The sequence below is a fragment of the Manacus candei genome, unplaced genomic scaffold (genome assembly GCF_025592945.1).
Source record: "Manacus candei isolate 608988 ecotype Guabito, Panama unplaced genomic scaffold, ASM2559294v1 h1tg000049l, whole genome shotgun sequence".
In the NCBI taxonomy this organism is placed as follows: domain Eukaryota; kingdom Metazoa; phylum Chordata; class Aves; order Passeriformes; family Pipridae; genus Manacus; species Manacus candei.
Window position 1 is genome coordinate 15,049,503 of NW_026138097.1, and position 9,220 is coordinate 15,058,722.

Below are 9,220 nucleotides of genomic sequence, written 5' to 3' on the forward strand. Positions count from 1 at the left end.
GTTTTCACAGAGTGGAATGATATCAAAATGAGTAATGCTGAAGTGGTGACTGGCAAAGCCTTATGAAGAATATGCTTTTTTGACATTGTCTATATGTAAATCCTACTCCAGTTCATCAAGATGTTCAGCAATTTCAGAGCCATACTGCATTACCTTGCTACCCATTTGGAGAAGTTTCTTCTACAATACTGCTTTGATTCCTGATAAAGGCTGGCCTCCTTCCTCTGATGAGAAGTGAACAAATGTCCTCACTGCATTTCAAGTCCTATCACACAGCCATGCTGGCATGTGTTGCCTCTGATAACACTGCTGCTAACTCCTGCTGCCCCAACTCCAAGACTGTCTTGACATCTGAGACCAATTTTTCCCATATGTTTTTTGGTGGCTCAGTACTTGCAGAAAAGCTTGACTAAAAGGGGAGAACAGGCATACAGCGTTCCTAACTATCAGCCCTGTGGGCTGCCTTCTTTCTCCAGTTTGGAGCTGGCAGAGAGCTGAGACATCACCTTGTATGTCATGGTCACTAGTGGGGTTCTGAAGGGCTTCATCCTCAGCCCAGTTCTCTTCAACAGCTTCATAAATTGCTTGGATGCAGGACTTGAAGGTATACTGAGTGAGTTTGCAGATAACAATAAACTGGGAGGAGCCATTGTCCTCCTCAAAGGCAGAGAGGCCCTGCAAAGAGGCCTCAAAAAATTAGAGGGCTGTGCAATGACCAACTGTATGAAGTTATACAAGTACTGGATTCTTCACCTGGGACAGGACAACCCCAGATGTACGTACAGACTGGGGGATGAGAGGCTGGAGGGTAGCCTTGCAGAAGGGGACCTGGGTGTCCTGGTCGATGACAAGTTGAATATGAGTGAGCAGTGCCCTGGCAGCCAGGAGGGCCAACCGTGTCCTGGGGGGCATCAGGCAAAGCATTGCCAGCAAGTCAAGGGAGGGGATTGTCCTGCTCTGCTCTGCTCTGCTCTGCGCTGGTGGGGCCTCACCTTGAATATTGTGGCAGTTTTGGGTGCCACAATATAAGAAAGATATGAAGTTTTTGGTGGGTCCAAGGGTGTCCTATGAATATAGTGAAGGGTCTAGAGGGGAAGCCATACAAGGAGCGGCTGAGGTCACTTGGTCTGTTCAGCCTGGAGAAGAGGAGATTAAAGGGAGACCTCACTGCAGCTACAACTTCCTTGTGAGGGGAAAAGGAGGGGCAGGCACTGATCTTTTCTCTTTGGTGACCAGTGACAGGACCCGAGGGAATGGCCTGAAGCTGTGTCAAAGGAGGTTTAGCTTGGATATTAGAAAAAGGTTCTTCACCCAGAGGATGGTTAGGCGCTGGAACAGTTTCATCAATTCCACTGTGCTTTCAGAAGACAATTCTCATGTGTGGAAAGAATGCACTCCTTTAAATATAAAAGTAGGTACATCCCAAGTAAAAAAGCAATTTAAGTTTGAAATTCAGTTGTTCTTAGACTTCCAGTTAAAAAGACACCTATTTTATTAATTTTATGAAGAAATACATGTATATCCAGGATAGCTGCATTTTTTTATTTTCTTAATTGTTCTTCCTAATTTATGATTATCAATGTTGTAGACTGACTTTACATGTGAACTTCAATATATGAAGTTGATTAGAGGGATGGAGCACCTCTCCTATGATGAAAGGCAAAGAGAATTGGAATTGTTCAGTCTGGAAAAGAAAAGGTTTCAGGTTAACCTAATTGTGCCATCCAATACCTGAAGGGAGCCTACAAGAAAGATGGAGAAAGACTATTTGCAAGGGCATGTGGGGGAATGGCTTTAAACTGAAAGAGAATAGGTTTAGATTAGATGTTAGGAAAAAATTCTTTACTGTGATGGTGGTGAGGCACCGGAACAGATTGCTCAGAGAAGCTGTGGATGCCCCATTCCTTGAAGTGTTCAAGGCCAGGTTGGAAGGAGCACTGAGCAACCTGGTCAAGTGGAAAATGACCCTGTCCACTGCAGGAGTGTTGGAACTAGATGATCTTTAAGGCCCCTTCCAAAACAGGCCATTCTGTGATTCTATGATCTCTGAGAGTATATAGTCTTGTGCAGTTGTATTTAACTGCTGAAATGATACCAAAAAGTCCAAAATCAATTCATAGGAGGTTATTAATCAGAGACTATTATGTTCAATCAGCTTCATTAATGCATTTGGATTTTTTAATCCATCCCATCAGTATGTTTGTGGCTTCAATTTTTATTGAACCTGATGTGTAGCAGAAAACCATCCCATGCAATTTAAATTCATGATAGGCAGACCCTATGAAACACAGGCCTTAAAATGAGATGCAGACTACAAAATTCTGCTGCCAGGGTGGTACATTGCTACGTACCTAAAAAAAGAGTGAGCACCTCTTAAACAGGAATGATGTTGGTCTTTTTACACTGCATGAGCCTGCCTTCATATTATCTAGGAAAGACATCCATGAACAGCATTTGCTACTGGCAGCCATATATAGTCACTGATAAAGAGCAAAAACAGTATGACCTTGGGTGGATGTGAGAGGAAGCTCCAGGCACCTCAGACGGACTTCCCTCAGGCCCCTGAGAAGCTGAAGGGAGACCACTTGCAAAGGAGGTGGTTAGAGGTTACCTCAGGTGTGGAGTATTGTCCTTCTAGACTGGATTTCCTCCTGCCATCACCAGACGGATGTGGGATTTTACAGGTGTTACAGATGTTGAGTATTTCTGTGGGGTCTGTCTGTTGGTGGTATATAATAATAATGATAATCATGATCATCATCATCATGATCATCATCTTAAAATATTATTATTATAGTAATAATTATTATAACAGTAACAATAACAATCACAAAACCAACAAAAAGCCCTCACTGCTGCTTTAAAACAAAGTTTTCTGGCCAGATAATTGAGATTTATAGAACACTGGAAGTGTTTAGCACATATACTTAATTTTGAGAAACATTTTTTTTAAAGGAAAGAATCACACTGTCATTACTAGACAAGAAAAGTGGTGTGAGTCATAGAATCATAGAATCATAGAATCATAGAATCATAGAATCATAGAATCATAGAATCAGTTGGGTTGGAAGGGACCTCTGAGATCAAGTCCAACCCTTGATCCACTACCACTGTGGTTACTAGACCATGGCACTGAGTGCCACATCCAGTCTTATCTTAAAACCCTCCAGGGATGGAGAATCCACCACCTCCCTAGGCAGCCCATTCCAATGCCTGATTACCCTCTCTTTAAAGAATTTCTTCCTAATATCCAACCTAAACCTCCCCTGGCAGAGCTTAAGACCATACCCTCTTGTCTTACTGATAGCTGTCTGGGAGAAGAGACCAACCCCCACCTGGCTACAACCTCCTTTCAGGGAGTTGTAGAGAGTGATGACGTCTCCCCTGAGCCTCCTCTTCTCCAGGCTGAACAACCCCAGCTCCCTCAGCCTCTCCTCATAGGATTTATGCTCAAGTCCCTTCACCAGCTTCATTGCTCTTCTCTGGACCTGCTCCAGCACCTCAATATCCTTCCTGAACTGAGGGGCCCAGAACTGGACACAGTACTCGAGGTGTGGCCTCACCAGCGCTGAATACAGGGGAAGAATCACTTCCCTGGACCTGCTGGCCACACTGTTCCTGATCCAGGCCAGGATGCCATTGGCCTTCTTGGCCACCTGGGCACACTGCTGGCTCATGTTCAGCTTCCTGTCAATCCAAACTCCCAGGTCCCTTTCTGCCTGGCTGCTCTCCAGCCACTCTGTGCCCAGCCTGTAGCGCTGCAGGGGGTTGTTGTGGCCAAAGTGCAGGACCCAGCACTTGGCCTTGTTGAACCTCATCCTGTTGGAATGAGCCCATCTATCCAGCCTGTCCAGGTCCCTCTGCAGAGCCCTCCTGCCTTCCAGCTGATCGACACTCCCCCCAACTTAGTGTCATCTGCAAATTTTCTACCTCCAAACCACTGCCTAATATATCCAAAAGTGGTTGCAGTCAAAAATTAAACATGGGCCGTTTCTCACTGCAGTAACAGGGGGGTTATTAAAAAATATTATTTCAATCCATGACAGCCTTCTCACTGTCAAAATTCAATGCTTTTTCTCTCTTCACTTCATTTGGTAATAATAAAAATATATTTTCAGGACATTGTATGAGATCATGGTCTTTTTTTTTTTTTTTGTTAATAATAGCTACATGGGTTTAGATATCTCCCCAGTAAATTATAATTTAATTTTCAGCTATTTAAAGGTCACTCTGAATAATATATATGCTGCTTAATAATCAGTTAAAATAATGGCACGTTTCAGGAGTGTAGGCTAATAGCAGTATTGCCTTTGCACAGGCCTTTGCTGTTTTCATTTGTTGTGTGATCAGTGAAGCAAGAGAGAAGTTCCCCTCATACGCCCGAGCCAGATCTTCAGTCTCTCTTTCTTTCTCTTTTTAATGGGAGGAAGAAAAACCTTTTCGCAATCATCAGTAATCTCTCCAAAGGTCTTTTAATTTAAAAAGTCATAAGTGTTAATTAGCTATTATTAAGTGCCCCCTGTATAAATTAACGTGATTGATGAAAAAATTAAGGGTAATGAAAAATGTAGCAATGCATGTATTTTTAAGAGACTATATTAAAGATGAAAGTCCCCAAAGACAGAAACTAAGGCCTGCTGCACCCGTGCCCTGCCTCTATTAGTATTAATAATAAAAAATATATAGCTATATATCTCAGGAATGCACAGAGACACGTTGGGTATACCAGTTTTAACATCCTTCTTGCTTCATTGAGCTTTGAATACCTCTTTGTCACAAAGACTTATTCCAATGTGGTATAATGTCCAAATTCTTTTTGGTTTATGGACCAAAATGAGATTCTTTGAAAATGGACACTGGGATCTGGAGTTAGAAAAAAAAGAGAATCGAACTAACTGAATGTTTTTCCCATTGAATTTCCCATTTTCCCAATGACTTGTTTTATCTGTTATGAGAATCGAAACCCCAAAATTAAGATAAGAGAAATTATTTTCTCCACAAGGCTGACTTTTTTTTTCGTTATAAACAATTACTTTGCAACTGTACTGGGTTCAACCCATTTGGCTACAAGAACTTGATTGAAACACAGTTTCTTTTAACAGCATTTCACAAGAAACAGGCTAGATTAGGCCACAGTGCTAGATGTGTAGATTAGGCGCATCAAGAGATATTTCCCAGTGGAAAATGTTTGAATAAATAATATCAGATCTGGATATTTTATTTTCTTTCTTCTCACTTACCCACTTACATCATGCATTCACCAGATTACTTTCATTTCTGATATATATATATATATATAGGCCTCACATGCCATCATAATCATAATGTGATCTACACTACATTAATATCCATTAAGAAATAGTTCCCACAAAAAAACTAGGTTGGCAATGCAAAAAGAAGGACTAGGAGTGTCGTGGTTTGAGACCTCTAAAATCCAATTCCCAAGTCCAAGCCCCCCTCCCACATCTCAACCTAGTGTGAGATGGGTTTTCCAGACACAACACAAGACTTGATATGGGGGGAAGGGAATTATCTTACAATCACTATACAAATAAATATTATAATACAGTATATACATAATCTTAACTTTCTCTCCTATGATAAATCAGTATTTACAATGGATCAATCTCTTCTCCCTCCAATAAAAGTCCAGAAGGGAAAAGGAAAGATCCTTTCTACTCTCAGGGCAGCAGTGTCTCTCCTCTTCAAAGCAGCAGTTGTAGTTGGAGTTGTCGCAGTTGGACTCTCTGTCCAATACACACAAGGGGGAGTCTCCTCTCCCCCTCTCAGCCCTTTGGCTCCAATAGAAGGTCTCGCCCATGGACTGCCAGCAGGAACAAAACTTGCTTCACCACGGGCATATCAGGAAGTGCAGGGGCATCTTTGTGAAAGTCCCTTCCTCAGGGGATTTAGCTCTGAGTCAGAACGTCTCAGGCAGCTTTCAGTTGAAAGTCTTTGCCTCAAGAGTTCTACCAGACCTCCTGTGCTCTGTCTCAAAACTGCCAGCTTGGCAGTAGCAGCAGGGGAGCCGAGGTCACCCCCTCTGCATTCCTTCTGGCCTTTCTGGTCCAGCTCCAGGACATCTCCGAGCTTCTTAGCTCCTCTCTCCGGTGCTGCAGCACTCCAAGACTTCTCTCAAGCCAGAGTCCATTTCCCTCCTCCTAGAAGGGGTCTCAAAAGGGGGTTTGGGAGGTTTGGCTCAGTTCTTACCCCAAAACTCTGTCTCTGTAGAGCTTAGTCCTCTCTCTTTCTCCTTGCAGGAGTTCTCTCTGTGTTTCTGCATGCCATCTCTGCTGTTTCTCCTTATCTCTTGGCTTTCAGCCATAGCCTCCGTTCACTGCTGTCTCTGCCGCTGCTCCTGCTGCCCACTCACGGTGGAGAAAATCTCCCAGCTTCTCAGCTATAGACCTTGGTCCAGTTTAACACTGTTTCCGAGTTTCTATGACCCCAGTCGAGGGCTGAGGGGTGGGGGGGCAGCCCCCAGTAGGGCTCCAGACCCCTCTCTCTCTCTCCTTGTGGTCTCAGAACATGGCCATTCTCTTCCAACTACCTCAACAACCTTCTTTTCCAGTCTGGTTGTTACATGTTTATGTTTTGCAGGAGCGCTGATTGGCTCAATCCCAAGGGACACCACCCCCTTGGGGGGTTACCATTTTTTTAACTCCAGGGGGAAAACTTTTTTTCCCCGCCACAAGGAGAAATTTATTATTGGCATTTTTACATACTGTATATGCAGAATACCTCTCAACAAGACAGGGATTTAAACCTAGACTACAGGACTCCACTGAGGTGCATGAGCAGTAAGAAGTTTCACAGTTTGCAGCTGTAATGAAGCCTAGTTTCCTATGGCACCGTGCCATGTTGTGTGGCTGCCATCCCTTGTCTGTTGCTCTACCTCCTGTTGCATGTTTGGCAGGTTGGGGGTTGTGGACTGTCTGGTCAGACCTAGTATGCTGCATGGCAAAGTTAGTTAATATTTGCTGGGCTAGTCTGCAAAGTGTTCAATCTCTCAATAGCATGTAGTCCCAAAAAATGGCTTCAGATGGTTCATGAAGTCTCCTCTCCTTCTCTCAACCCAGCCCCCAAGAAATTACTACGTAGAACTAACATAGGAGTTTATCTGTGTGTACCTCTACCTGATGTATCTGAACCTGGCCGTGATTCAACTTATTGGATAGTCATGAACAGCACAAGCTTATAAGCCTGGTTTCCTTATTTTCTTTCTTTCTCCCTCTGTATCTTCTTCACCCCAGTGCCTCAGTGCAGTTCTGCATCTTGCTTACTAAACTAAATGGGATTTAAATTGCACTGTTCTACAGACTGTGAGCCCTGGAAGTTCACACTAACTTGTCTGGTTTAGAAGCCAGCACAACTCAAAGTGATGGTATATGTGAGTGACACATTATATTAAACCTGTCCAACACCTTCCAGTATGAAACCTTATTTTTCATTTGCTGATCACATTTTTCAATTAATTAATTAACTAATTATAGTGAAATATTTTTTCAGAGCAAGCATCTGTGTCTCACTAATTGTTTTAAAGTAAAAAGAGCTAAATGTTTTTGAAAGAAAATGTGATTTTCTGGTTCTAATAAAAGAATCTTGCAGTTGATTATATGCCCCACATTTTATGCTCTAGTGCAAAAGTTTGAAAGTGGGAAGAACATAGTAGATATATGCCGTTAGCACAAATTTGATCAAATCTCAAATCTCTGTAAACCCTCAGTGAAGTCTGCTGTCAAGAACTGGAAAGATTTTGACAGCTGAAGTCTCTGAAGAGCCTGACTGCATTAAGCAGCCCTATGCAACGAGCAAGGTGCACGTGTACTGCTCCCAGAGGGCTGGGCATTCTTTAGCCAAGAGCTCCGGGGAAAAAGAAAAAATTATCTCAACATACCAGAAAAGGAGAAAAGACCAAAAGAACAGCTATATTAAGTCAGATCAAAAGATGATCTAATCCAATACCTTTTTCCTGATGGTAATAAATAGTAGACACATAAGGAGAAGTGTAAGAATAAAGTATAAAACAATAGTAGCCTTGAACATCCTTCAGTTTTCTGAAAACTTGCAGCTCTGGGACTTCCAGAGTTAAAGGTAGTTTCTGTTTATGAAATCATTACCAGATTTCTCCTCCATGTAAACCTCAAGCTTCCATGCTATGGCAAGAATTATGATGAAAACATCTCTTTGTTTTGAATTTGTTCAATTCCTTCAATACCCCAGTAGTTGTTGTATTGGAAGATAAAGTGAACAAACCTGACTATGGTTTCAATTTTCATTCCACACAAACCATATTGATTCTAGTATTTTTAACTCCAGTGCATTCATTCCGTAGCCTTAACTTCAACATCATTTTGTTTTGTATAATACAGAGCATAGCCTTGTATGTATGCTATGATGTTTCAATTACTTTTGTTCTACACAAGAAAAATACACAACAGTTAGCAAAGCACAGCTTATACTCTCAATAATTTATTCTTTGAAAACTTTATTGGCTTATGCCACAGCACAAAATGTATAGCAACACTTAATTACAACATCAACTACTGTTGAGAGGCAAATACAGTAAAGAATAGTTAAACAGAACTTGAATCTAGTGAAAACCCACTAGATGAACATATGTTTTTATTTCAATGCATGATAATATATGGAAGTGATGTGAAAATTTCAGTTCTAACAAATCTCTGCTTCTGAGATTAAAAAGACTTGCACAGAACCATACAACAATTTACAGTGGGAAGGACCTTTGCAGTAAAACAGTTTAACCCCAGCACAAAGCAGATACAACTAGCTGCTCGGAGCCTTGGCCTGGAGAGTTTGGAATATCATCAAGGATGGAGAGTGTTCCAATATTTGACTGTTCTAATTGTGAAAATTTGTTTCCTAATATCTAATCATAGTTTTTCTTATTGCAGCTTGGGTCCACTGCCCACCATCCTTTCATTATGAACCATCCTTATGCTTTCTTGAGTGGCAGAAGACAGCAATAAAATCATCCCTGAAACTGCCACTTTCCAAGTGAAGTGACCTATATTTCTCAGCTGCTCCTCATATATCATGTGTTTCCACCCCCAGCCATCTCATTGGCCCTCCGTTGGACTTATGTCAGCATAACAATGTCCTTTCTGTAGTGAACACAGAGCTCAAGATGCAGTCTCATGGATAATTATAGGGCTACATATATACATTATTATTATTAATAATATTATTATTACTATTA

The 9,220-nt window shown here is 41.8% G+C and overlaps 1 long non-coding RNA gene across 1 annotated transcript; it reads right to left on the reverse strand.

Annotated features, from left to right (window-relative positions):
* Positions 1-1,047: 1,047 nt before the first annotated feature.
* Positions 1,048-2,988, reverse strand: LOC127476400 (uncharacterized). The gene is made up of 4 exons (XR_007906591.1): positions 2,854-2,988; positions 2,612-2,715; positions 2,352-2,428; positions 1,048-1,684 (listed from the first exon to the last, which is right to left on the reverse strand). It is a non-coding gene; the product is annotated as an uncharacterized LOC127476400 (long non-coding RNA).
* Between the last annotated feature and the right edge of the window lie 6,232 nt (positions 2,989-9,220).